At 38.5% G+C, this 12,642-nt stretch overlaps 1 protein-coding gene across 3 annotated transcripts in view; it reads right to left on the reverse strand.

The window, feature by feature from the left end:
* The window catches only part of Nmdar2 (glutamate ionotropic receptor NMDA type subunit 2), a 212,855-nt gene that overhangs the window by 128,014 nt on the left and 72,199 nt on the right, over nt 1-12,642 (reverse strand). For 2 of the 3 annotated variants that reach the window (XM_087350247.1, XM_087350244.1), the window contains exon 1: nt 10,049-10,529. The exons of the other annotated variant lie outside the window; for it this stretch is intronic. The gene's annotated coding sequence lies outside the window, so the exon portion shown is untranslated. Of the gene's footprint in view, nt 1-10,048; nt 10,530-12,642 lie in introns of those variants that run through there. 3 annotated transcript variants of the gene reach the window in all.

Genomic DNA, 12,642 nt, shown 5'->3' on the forward strand with positions numbered 1-12,642 from the left:
AGGTTTTCCCAGCGGTGAGTATGAAGATTTCTGTCTTCTGGGTTGTTGCGCCGTGTAATCTGGTAGATGTTTACCAAAGTTTCAGATGTCATACTGCCTCCGTCATCAGGACGATTCAGCTCTTTAAAAATAAGATTTACATCAGAATTCCACGTGACACACAAAAAGAAACTGCCTGTCAGAAAAAAATGTCTGCCGGATGAAAAATCATATGAAAGAATAGCACGTACGAAGTAATGCAGTGAACAGCTGTGGATGAAGCATCCACGGACGTGAAATTGTGGCTCAACTTCTCTGTCATGACTGAAGCCAGGCTTCACATTTTTATGCTGGGGTAAAGCCTTAAACGCTTACGACACACGACATCGTTTGCCTGAAAGATCGCCCGGCCAACATTTCGCCATGTCGATACCATACATGCAAAGGAAAGACTATCTGATTAGTTAAAGTAAAGTAGTGCAGTGGCATGGCACTAAGTGTCTCTTAAAGTGTAAACAGTTGTGTTTGAATGCATGATTTTATATACAGTAAAGTGGGCAATGAAATGGCTTTCAAATTCCGGCAAATTTGGACTCCGATTTCATTTTGTGGCATGTTTTCTAAACAGGTCAACCACGAAGAGAATGCACGTGTTCTGGGTCAGCCAAACTGGTTACTCTTTTTCTCTTCGTGTGTTCTATTCGCACTTCTCATCTTGCTATTTTGGCACATCATCTTATGCATTTTGACCAAAATCTATTAGATTATATTTCTTTCACATTTTCGTGTACTGAAATCGCTAATATTTTTGTTGTATCTAACAACTATCCAACGTTATTCTTGATGTTTTAAATTGTTATGGATTAAGGTGGATATCTGTGATAATTTATTAAATATGCCTAATTCAATGTTACTTTATTTTCTACATAGGATCAAGTCTAAAAAATTTATTTTGTTGTCACATTAAATTTCAAACGCGTAGCTACTTTTTCCTTACGTAAAATTCTATGGCCTGTGTGATGAGTGTAAAAGCATATAAAAACATTAAAGGCTTTTCGAAAGCGAAACATAAGCTGGAGCCAGAATCACGAAGATCAGCGAAAAAATAGTAGCCAGCGTTTACGAACATCCTGTGAGTAGGAAGTAACGAAGCAGTGACTGCACCAATCTGATTTACAGCCCAAGGAGATCGCTTAGACGCAGACAGAATTAATCCCCGTTACCAAGAGTTGGGTGAGACATCCGGCCTAATAAGCAGTAGTAACTGTGTTAGTGTCACAGATTCACTAAACTGTCGCTGTGCACACTCTATTATAACCTAACCTTTCCAGTGTCAACGTCTTGTTTGTAGTTCCACGTTTATCTTCACGTATTCATGAACGAACAATGTTCGATGCAGTGTCATTTCACGTGGTGTATTTTATTGTGGTCAGCAGAGCTTTATTCCGAAAGGATGCAACCCGTGTTACAGAAACAGAATGCCAAAATTCCTTCAAAAATCAAGTGATTACATTTATGACATAAATAATAGTGCTAGCATGTTCCTTGTGTATATTAACTAAAACTGAAATAAAGTATTGTAAGCAGTTGGAATGTAAGAGACGTATAAAGCATAGTTAACATACGGTAAAATAAAAGCAGATGCTAAAAAAAGAAAACAAACAGAGCGGTACTTTTAGTCAGAAGTATATAATGAGCATTTTAACCGGTCTTCTCTTTTATTCATTTCCTCCTCCTTAGGTCCATTACTCTCCGCAACGCTTGGTTCACAAAGGAAAATCTATTCCATGCTCTGTCTTTTTGAAAGACCAAATCCAAAGAACTTTGCGAGAATTACACAATAACGAGGGCTCGTAATTTACATTCTTCACATAATATTGCTAGAGTCATTAAATGGAGAGGGATAAAATGGGTGGGACATGAAGACTGAATTTAAAAAAAAAGATAAAAGCCTACACAATATCTGGATCAAAAACCCAAAAGCCACTTTGCAAACCCAGACGAATATAGACGGTTAGGTCTAATATAAAGAATAAACGGATCTTACGAAGATTTAAACGAAATAGAAGTAGGTTATGGTAAGGTCAGGTGGATGTGTTCCAGTAAACACGGCAATGAAATTGAAAGCATTATTATTCTAAATGGCTGCAGGGTTGTATTACTTATCATGAAAAATATTTCTTGCGCGAGAATTCACCAAATTGATCTCGACATGTAGAATTCGAACAGTCACGACATCGAAATTTACATGTCTATAAGTAGAATTCGACCAGTCGATATATCGATATCGAACACACTATATCGATGTAGGCAAATTTAACACAAGCCAACCATATCTAAGCACGGTAGCTGAACATCGCGCATGCCCTCTGCGCATTTACGTCACTAACGTAACCTAAAAGAAACTTATATTAACATTGCCTTACTCAACATAACCTTACTAAACTAAACCTAGCCCCTTAGTAACTCACCAATGTGCAAGGTCGTCTGCTCATATGCCTCAAAGCAAAACCTAAACTTACCTAAAATATCCAAACGTACCTAAACCAAATCCAGTTCCTTAGGAACTGAATATTGCGCATGGTCGTGACTACCCTAACCTAATCTAACCTATGCGAACGTAACCTAAATCAAACATATTAGCACCATAAGAAGCTGACAACAGCGCATCATCGGCTGCGTATATGCGTCTGTAATATACCCTAAACTAACCTAACAACCTACCTTATCATCACATGGTCACATAAGCATCTTAACATCCCATACTATACAAGACACGATTCGGAGAAGTGTCATCACATAAACCAAGAATCACGCGGAAATATATCAGAAGAAGGCGGATAAGTCAATCAATATAAGATGGCGCCGTCTCCATCTAAAAATGTTCGCGTGAGTTTAATTATAAAATTCGAATTATACTGTATGTTGTAAAATGACGGTATTTTCGTGGAATGCTGTGTGGAAAGATATAGAATCCCAATCTACAGTTGGGCCTCACCTTTCGAAACACCATGTGCACAGAGCTATCTGCATGTTATTTCGCACTGGGGCAAACGGAATGGTCGACGGAGTTATTTGAATGCAAACATTTTCCAGACCGTTGGACCACGTCTCTTCCATCGCCTTCCGTTTCATTGTTAAGCCAAGCCGTAACGAGTCCAGTGTTTTCATAACGACAGTTTCAATCCATGTTTGGGAAAAAGATATTATAACTGCATTGCTACATTCATCACTCATATTACTCTGCTCTTTTCTTCTGCAGCGGACATTGGAAATAATAAATCCATGTAACAATGCTTCGTAACACCTTACATCTGAAAATCATATTTATATTGGTAACTAACAAGAATACTGTATTACTGTATGATTTCACTGCGTAACATTCAGAAAATAAAAGCATGCTTGAGAAAGAGCGCTTTTCTTCATTTGTCCGCGTGTTTCACCCGTAAAATTACTAAAATAACGTAAATTAAATTTGTTATTTTGTATCTACAACAACATGAAGAGAGAGAATTTAATTTTTGTTTATTATCAAACCAGTATAATGGTTAGTTTACATGAAGTACATATCTAAGTAAGATTTCCTTAAAACCTCATCGCCCTGATTATTGTCGCAGTAAACACCACTTAAACGTCGATAAATTTCTACCAAGTTCATATATTCGAAATTAAATTTATCAAGATTATTTCCAACGTGTCTTGCGCGCTTTTCATTCCAGATCTAAAAACACAATTTAAACCAAAATTCGACACAGAAATCTAAATTTGGTGTAAAATCGTTTCGCAATTGCAAGACACTTATACCATAAGTAAGATTTCGTACTAACGAAAACATCTCTGGTCAAGTTCATCAAATGTGCTCTTCTCTTTTCTACGCACCGCCAACTCCCTCTCTTACGCGCAGTGTTGGAGTTACAAGACAAACACCAAAGTTTAGATGAACAGGACAGGAATTGACTGTAACTAATCTGCCCATAGATCTTAAGTGCAATAAATGCTAACAAGGGTTCTCTGAAATTTAGAATTGGCTGCCATTACTACTCGTGTTTCTGGACAGTTTCAAATGAGAAGTATATATAAAACGTGGATGTAAATCATGTTAAAATAATGAATAAGAGGTTAAAAAGTGTTACAATTTAACATAATTTGGTGTAGCAGTCTTTTAAATACTTTTATTTATCATTCGTGCAGCTGCTCTTAAATTGGTCCTATTTCTCCAAGTTCATTTTAATCTCCACAACATGCAAAAACGAGGCACGAGAAAATTAAATATGCCACATGAAGAAATTCACGAAAATCTTCTTGAATGAGAGTTCCAGACGCTTAAAGCGACTCATACAAACGTAATAAATGCGTGAAGGCGTCATCACAGGAACGAGTTCGCAACCACTGCAGCATTTTGGAATTAGATGTTTCTGTACAGTTTTTAAAAAGAAGCTTGGCTCACTCCCGAAACGCAACGTGACAAGCAAAATCCTGTTTTGTTCTTAACCGTGTATCCGGGCATATATTCACAGCGCAGTCGTAAACAAATCATGTTGAGACCACAACAAAATCTCTCATATGTGTTGCTAACTATATTTATGTGACCCCGTTTTTCCATCAGCCATAAATTCATTTTCGTCCTGCGTATTGCAGCAGTTTTGAATTTACGACTGACCTACGTGAAACGATAATAACGCAGGGAATGTTATACGTATGGAGTTTGGCTCGAATCTCTATCTTCGCGTTTTGCACAATATGCTTCATAAAACCAACAACGAAATAAACAGGTTAATCTGTTGCTGCCAGGGGTTAAGTCCAAAAATTACAACCGAAGTCGGACTTTTAGAACGTAGTGCCAAAAATGAAATTCTCAGGAACACATTGCGTTTACATTAGACCGAAATCACAGACAGAAACTATATCAAGCGCTTTCTAGCGTATAACATATGAGTTACAAGAATGACGTTTGGGAGTTAAAGCCGTTCTCTACAGGAGTCCTCAATTATATCTTCATTTCCCTCCCTGCCCGAATATATACGCTGCTGTCTGCACAATGCGCACAGAAGATAGGCTTAAGGGGAAGACCGTGTCTACACGTCCATTACTGCAATGTTACAGCTCCGAAACTATTCAACAGATGACAATGGGAAATGGCATGGTTCAAGAGGTTCAACAGCGCTAATATCCGTCAGTGGACCTTGTTTTCCTGGGATCCATCTTCAGGTTACATGGACTAACCCCATCAAGGGTGAATTATAGTAATCATCCCGTAGTATCACGCAAACACTCAAAATGAGACAATGCCCAGCTGCTATTTACGACACAAAAGATATGAGAATACTACCAGAAAGGAAATTAGGCAACAGACGTTATAAAATATCTAGTACTGATAAGCCAAGGATGTATAAGGATAAATACCAATTTACTATCATTCGGTTCGGAAAAGGAACCTTTCGGTCTGCTACTTTAAAGCTTAAAAAAATTAAATTGTACAAATTATAATTGCGCCTGTTTCATATTTGAGTAAATTTGGTCTCTCGCCCAGAGGAAAGCAGAGTAGGATTTGAAGTTTTCGCGGCGGTGAGTCTGATGATGGCTGTCTTCTGAGTTGTTGCGGTGTGCAGTCTGGTAGAAGTTTACCGACGTTTTAGAGGTCCTTGCTGCCTCCATCATCAGGGCGATCGCAGCATGAACACGCACTCACTTTATTCCTGAATATGAAGGCAGCATGGATATCCGAATCTTTTTATACAGATACGAAGAAGTTCTGAAGGGTGACTTCATCGTCCGACAAGAGGCGATGCCCTCTCAAATATTCCTTCCGTCCGGGAAGACATGGAAGCAAGGAGAAATGTCTGGGCTGTATGATGGGTGGTCCAAGACAGTGAATCCAGGAACACGAATCTCTGCGGTCGTCTGCGCGATCACCTGAGACCCTTCATTGTCGTGTTGGAAGAACGCCTGCCACATGTCAGGATGAACTTTTCGAGTATGTGTCTTCAGTTTTTGCCACGTTGGAACGAAGCGTTCAAAGTCGACAGTGACGCCAGCAAGCACAAATTCCTGATGAGGCACATCATCAACTTCCCAAAGTAGTGAGCATAACTCTTCCAGTAGAATGATCCCCATAAACAACTTTCATTCGCCAACGAATGCAAACCGGTAAAACGTTTTCTGCAGTCAAAAACTTAGTCACAGAATGCTGTTTATTCTACGCTGATGTCTCTCTACGCTGATCCATTGTCACGGTTGTAATTCAGAGACCTATAATGGCAGAACTATGAAACTACACACAAAAGTGGGAGAAAATTTAATTGAATGCGTGCAGTTTAGTTCGCACCGCTACGTGAGGTTTCATACAAATGAGGATTCCTTCATTTTCAGCACGTAGAAGACAATATAACGGCGCAACAACCTATTGTGTTCCCATTTTGAATTTCCTTTTTCCCCTCACTCCTGTCTCCTGAGCAAAGAGTTGACTGTCCTCGAGAGACAGAGAAGCAGCCGTACATATTCAGCTGTTGGAGGCAGGCACGTGATTTAGACGTCCCCGCTTTGATGAATGCTAAAATAATCAACCCGTAGTAACTTAAAATTTCATCAACAAACACAATGTGCTTAACTCGTATTACTATCTGGCACAGGTAAAAAAAAACAAAGCCTCTGCGAAACAAAACAAGTTCAAACACGTGACAAAATAAATGTAAAGGCAAGGTATTGTTTCAGACAGTTAATCGAAGGTTTTCATTTGCTTTTATGCCTCACAGAAACCATCTAAACATAATTTTGCTTTATGTGATTAAACGAAACTTTGTGCGTTGTATGGACCGCTGTTTATTTGAATTTATAATCATTGTTTCATATCCTATGTGCCTTGGGCCCACTTCAGCAAACAAATTGGTTCTTTATTGTAGGGAATCTTTGATGCTATTGTAAATTTTCGATTAATACCTTCAGCTGTCAAAGGCATAGAAACTGGGAATATTTTCAGTAATATCATAAATAGAAAAAGCGACACTACCAGACTTTCTGATCCAGACCCCCATTCGTAGCATAGAAAAAGTTATGGATTTTATGTTAGATTCAGAGGATGATTATAGTTGACGTTTTCATAACGTTCACCAAACGTGTTATTCTGATAACTGTGTATATATATAACGCTTTACAGACACGCATTGTTAAGAGTTTCAGATATATTATTACAACAGTACAAACTGTGAAATAACAATAAACTACCTAAAAGTACTGCGTTTAATGATTTCTTTGCGTCTCCTCTCTAGATTTGCTTACATTTACTTTGATATAACTTTATTAAAGTCCGGTAAAGTACAAAGTCTTGTAACGCAACAAAGGAAAGCTAGCGTCGTCAGTTTCCCAAACTGCACTGCAAGTCGACAAAAGTTGTTCTCCTGTGATAACGACTCCAGTTTGTTGTGATTTTAGTTCGTTTAAGAAAATATGCAAAGGCTGTCAAATAGTAAACCTGCTTATTATACGTGGAGACACAGCATCACGCATTTCAGAGTTGTGTGCTAGATGCAGGAACTGTCGTTAAACAGAAGAGGATCTTCGAGTGTGACAGCGCGGACCCACGCCGAAGTCAGACACTGGAAAATCCCTGGCTAGAAACCGATGTATCCCAGTTGAGACAACATTAAGCACCTTTAAAGCCTTACATTTTTGACAAGGTCTACATCCCCCCTTAACTCTATCCATATTTCTAAGGTCTAAACTTTCTTTTACGACCAACAGACAATGAACGGCTTCTTGCTCCGGCTTCCTTAGTAGCAGAGAAAGACACCGTCGCCTAACAGACAAAAAGCAAAGAAATATTTAACTCTGACGAAGTAACCAACAGATCAAAACGTTATTACAAAGAACGGACACAAGGATAAGACAATTTCAATAAATATATTTTCTTGCAACTAACTTATTGAGCAGAGGTCTTCTTGGGAAGATAATTTTCGCTCAGATAATCAAGAAATTCACAGCAGTTTATGGAATCCGAATGTTCATTACCGATTTCACAAGAGTCCATCTCTGCTCCCCGTCCAAAGCCATATTATTCCAGTACACACCCTCCAGCGCTGTTTCTCAGATATCATTTATAATATTATATTTCCGTTATTATTCCTTCAAAATAACGAAAGCGGATTACAAGTAAAGAAGTTGGAATTCTCACGTCACCAAATCTCTTAATTACCTCCCTACAGGGGAAAAGAGCAACACAGTAGCTAAATTAAGCAAAAATTCGCACTCAGGGGCCACAGAGAGAGGCGCAGAATGAACTTGAGTGAGTAATAAACCGTCCGTTTTATATAACACAAAACCCAGACTGCATAAAATGAAAATAATAATATCCTCATGAGGGCTGCAGTAACGAGGTTACTCCGGACTTGTTTATTAAACAGTAAAGCAAAGTCTGGGGGGAAAAAGGGTTTAACGAGCACGGATATATCACGTGTAAAAAGTACGTACAAGTTTCCGCAAGATACACGCAGTCATTTACTTAGTACTTACACATCTGAAGAAGAGAGGTCATTCCGAACAGACTTCAGGGTCACCTGACTTCGTAAACACGGCGAAAAAATTTAATTGTAAAACAGGTACATTCAGTCCTATTAGTAACTTTCACAGAACTTCTTAGAAAAAAGTACGAAAAACCATCAAAACTAAATAACATGAAATGTCTGATTACTTTAGATGCATTTGAAATAACTGTTCATAAAATGTGCTTGCCAACCACAACTTCAGAGCAGTGATCGTGTCTTGCTGTGTCACGTTGGAATAACATAAATGAAATATTGTAGCATTATGGCGCAGTATACACCGATCGGTAATTTATTTGTCGGCAGAAATATCGCCTCTGCAGTGTCAAGTAATTTGAAATATTGATCAAATACCACCAACGGTCATCCCACTGGTTAGCAACGAGTTCAATTGTGTTCAATTAACTACAACAGAATAATTTATTAATGATAATAGTGAGGCGTTTTGGGGTTTCCTTTAAACTCATAGGGAAATTACGCTGTTAATTCCCAGAAGAGGGGGGGGGGGTAGTTCAGTGGCTAAAAAGGGCTCACACTATACGAATCAAAGCCGCATGGGTAAATACAAACATGGCAAAATAGTACGAAATCCATATTAACAGCATTCGCTGTTGTTGACAGATACTTCGCAAGATAATATGCATATGAGGATTGACTTTTGAGAATTTCGTGCCTTACTGTAGCCCTCATGAAAGTCCTGGAATATCTTTAAACATTCGACGACAAGTTTTCTGAATTCCAAGTGAATCATCAACCACAACCATCTTATTCCATCCAGTACAGCGTTTCGACAGTTAATGCAGAATTGTGTATGGTTTACTTAACGGCGACTTGAACATTTTATACAAAATTGTTAAAGGCGATCCAGTATCTCAGATTATATAGCGTCTGATTGACAGGATAATGTATTTGCAGCATACTCTATTATATATACCAACATAATATCAGTTTAGGAAATTTGTGAGTATTCTATGAAATTATAAAAAATATGGAAAGTTGTATGTCCTTAAAATGGAGATTAAAGCCGGAAACTCCTGAATACGAAATTGGAGTGCTAACCACTGGACAGCAACGTTACGTACATTGCGCTTCAATTTTTGAAACACAGTCTTTGCCATAAACATATGAAACTCAGTATAAAATTCTGAATAATCACAACTGCTCACTCGTAATCTTCTTACGGCCAAAAGTTTCGGTTTAATCTCTCATATTCAGGAGACCCCCAGATCAAATCTCGGCCCCGAGACGGGTTATCCTGAGTTTGTGTGATTTTCCTCAGTCCCTCTAAGTAAATTTTATTATAATAATTATTTAGTGTATGCATACTCAGTTTTGCATTTACTGTTATATAAAGTAGGCTGTTGACAAAGTTTCCGTAAATAAACGAATAAATAAATAATAATTCACTAAACAAATAACAGTAACACCACTTTCTGCAAAAGTATCTCTAGAGTGACACATACGTAATGTAGGCCTATTTTTAAACACACAACTTAACTTATAATGCAAATACAAAACTGGTATTTTTACGCTACCTTTCAGGGAATATTCCAGACGTCTTGTAGGTCGGGATTCTGACTCATATTTCAAATCGCTGCTGTAATTGTTGTATGTGGTCAGGTGACAATTCTTGAAATGATTCCTCTACGTCTTTTTAAGTAGAATGCACAATTGTCAAACTCTATTATAACACTCTAGATCACTTACACGTCTTTGTTTGTTAAATATACGAGTAGTTTCTGTAGCTCGTCAATTCCCGCGCTCTTTTAAGCCGGTAATTTTTACTAAGTAATGAAACTAAACGCGGTAACTATTACAAATACGTATGGAACAAATGAATGAAAGCACACAATCACTTCATGTTGTTGTTTGTGTGCAGAGTGATGACTCAGTACATACGTTAGCACACATCGTCTGTATACAGCAGACTACATACACAATCCCACCCCTTCATCCCCCACCATAACAACCGGAGCTCCAACTGAGTTGGCGGGAAGAAGGTCAGATTCGCACTGGAGTTAACGAAGAAGCACGGATATATGGGCGAAACAGAACGAAGAAAGAAGAGATAGTTCACATGGCGGCCACTTACTCGCAGGGCGCTGTATGTGGAGGTTAGGTGGGTGGTGGGAAAATTCTGCATCAACCACTAACATCTCTGTGGGGCGCATGTACGGGCAGGCACCATCAGCTGCCCTGCCCTTACCCCAACAGAGAATAACCCCCAATACGCCCTGAGCTCAAAGGTTTGTGTATGTAATAACGTAATTCTGCAACATGTACAAGAACAGGCATCAGTAATTTCAACCTGCCTTTGTACTCACTTGGCTCTCTCTAATTTATTTAACACAAATAGTGATGTTTTAATTAAACACGTCATTTTTATATAAACAGCTCTACCATTCGAAGCAATTAATAAAGAAACTTGTAAAGGTGCTATAACATATCAGAATGTAAAGTTACCTGTAATTAGTTTCATGTATTCAAAACTTCATTTACTAACATTGCTGTATCTACCGGCCATTCATCTATGGAAAATGGTTTAACCACCTTAATTACAGTGGTAACTTAAACCACCTGCTTTAACATTCAACGACTCTCTTCTTCCGTTTAGCCAATATATTAATGGGTTCCGTATGATTTATTTTCAGTGACGTTCCCAAATAAAGCAATCGGGCAAGAACAATTTTATTTTCTAACTCACTATTTCTGTCGTATGACAAGGGGCTTACTTGGACCTCTCAAGACGTAAATCCTGTATACACGGAGTATAAAAGAACTAAATATGTGTTGCAAGACAGTCCTTGAAATGTCTATATTTATTCAGCTGGTAAAAATAATCTGTTTTATGGATCTTAGAAGTCTATAGCAGTTTTATGACAGCCAGCTGCTGTACCCTATCGTAGACACACCCTTAACCCACGAGAGCAAAAATTGAGCCGGTGGCAAGAAGGTCGATTCACGTTGCAGCTGACAGAGAAATACAAAAGTACGAATGAAGTAGTTCAGAACTTCGTCCACTACTTTGAAAGACTGATTCCACTTAGTTATTTCTACTCGCTTATACAGTGTTTTCACTGACAAATTTAAAAGCAACAGTCAGTTCCTGGCTCACGGGTGGAACTGCATGACTCACTACCAAGCGACACAAAGTTTTCCAGTACGATTTACGATTCAAGTATCGCTACATAATAAAAACAAATCACCTCTCTTATAGTGGTTACTTCTGGATGGCTGGAAGTGGGAGATGCGTTCCACTGAACAAAAGCATACGTATGGAAAAAGGTTTCCCTCTAATAATAACCGAAGTCTAGAATCAAAATAAGCATACGCTTAACTACATAATATAAGTTTACTACAATTCGCCGTTCTATGCATTAGTACTTCAGAACACCCATAATAAAGTCCACGAGGTTACAATGAGCTGGAAATTTAATACGAATAGAGACACAAGAAACATATGAAAAAATTTAGTAGTGATTCCTCTTGCGAAATGACTGCTTGAAAGACCGAGGAAGTGAAGTCAGTCCTACATTTGCTGTTGTGAATACAGGTGGGGTAATGGAGGCAGAGTTCCACGAAGTCTTCAGCTCCGAAACAAGATGAAGGTCAGCTTCTGTTCAGATTAAGAATTTTTGCTATTCCTATCAGAATTTCTTCGCCTTTCAACTTAACGATACTGGTGTTATTTGTTACAAGTTAAAGTTGATTAATCGGTTATTTAGGCCTAAATACAGTTGGATAGGAGGCAATTACCACTCTAAATAGATTTTAATGATAAGAAAACGATAAGAGCATTCCCAAATGATTCGCATGATTATTACCGCGACATCGTGTGGGAAGTTAAACCGCAGATCCACCCTATGGCTTTGCAGTACAACTGGAAAAGTAGAAAGAGGCTATTCCGTGTGTTTCGAAAAAAACATGAGACTCCTGATACTAAGCAAAATCCAATTACTAGTAACCGTTAGCGTTGCGACGCTCTTTAGACGACGCTGTCTCCGTTATATTATTCTCGTGAGGCAGAACCAAAAGCCATCAGGATATCTATGGTCATTTTTCTGAGTACGTTTGCCGCTGAGGACATTGCATTCGGTTTCAGCATTAGAAGCACCGGTCTAAGCATCCC

Source organism: Zootermopsis nevadensis, unplaced genomic scaffold, assembly GCF_977971745.1.
Source record: "Zootermopsis nevadensis isolate Lab colony 2312 unplaced genomic scaffold, Znev_1.0 Znev_ptg000017l, whole genome shotgun sequence".
In the NCBI taxonomy this organism is placed as follows: domain Eukaryota; kingdom Metazoa; phylum Arthropoda; class Insecta; order Blattodea; family Termopsidae; genus Zootermopsis; species Zootermopsis nevadensis.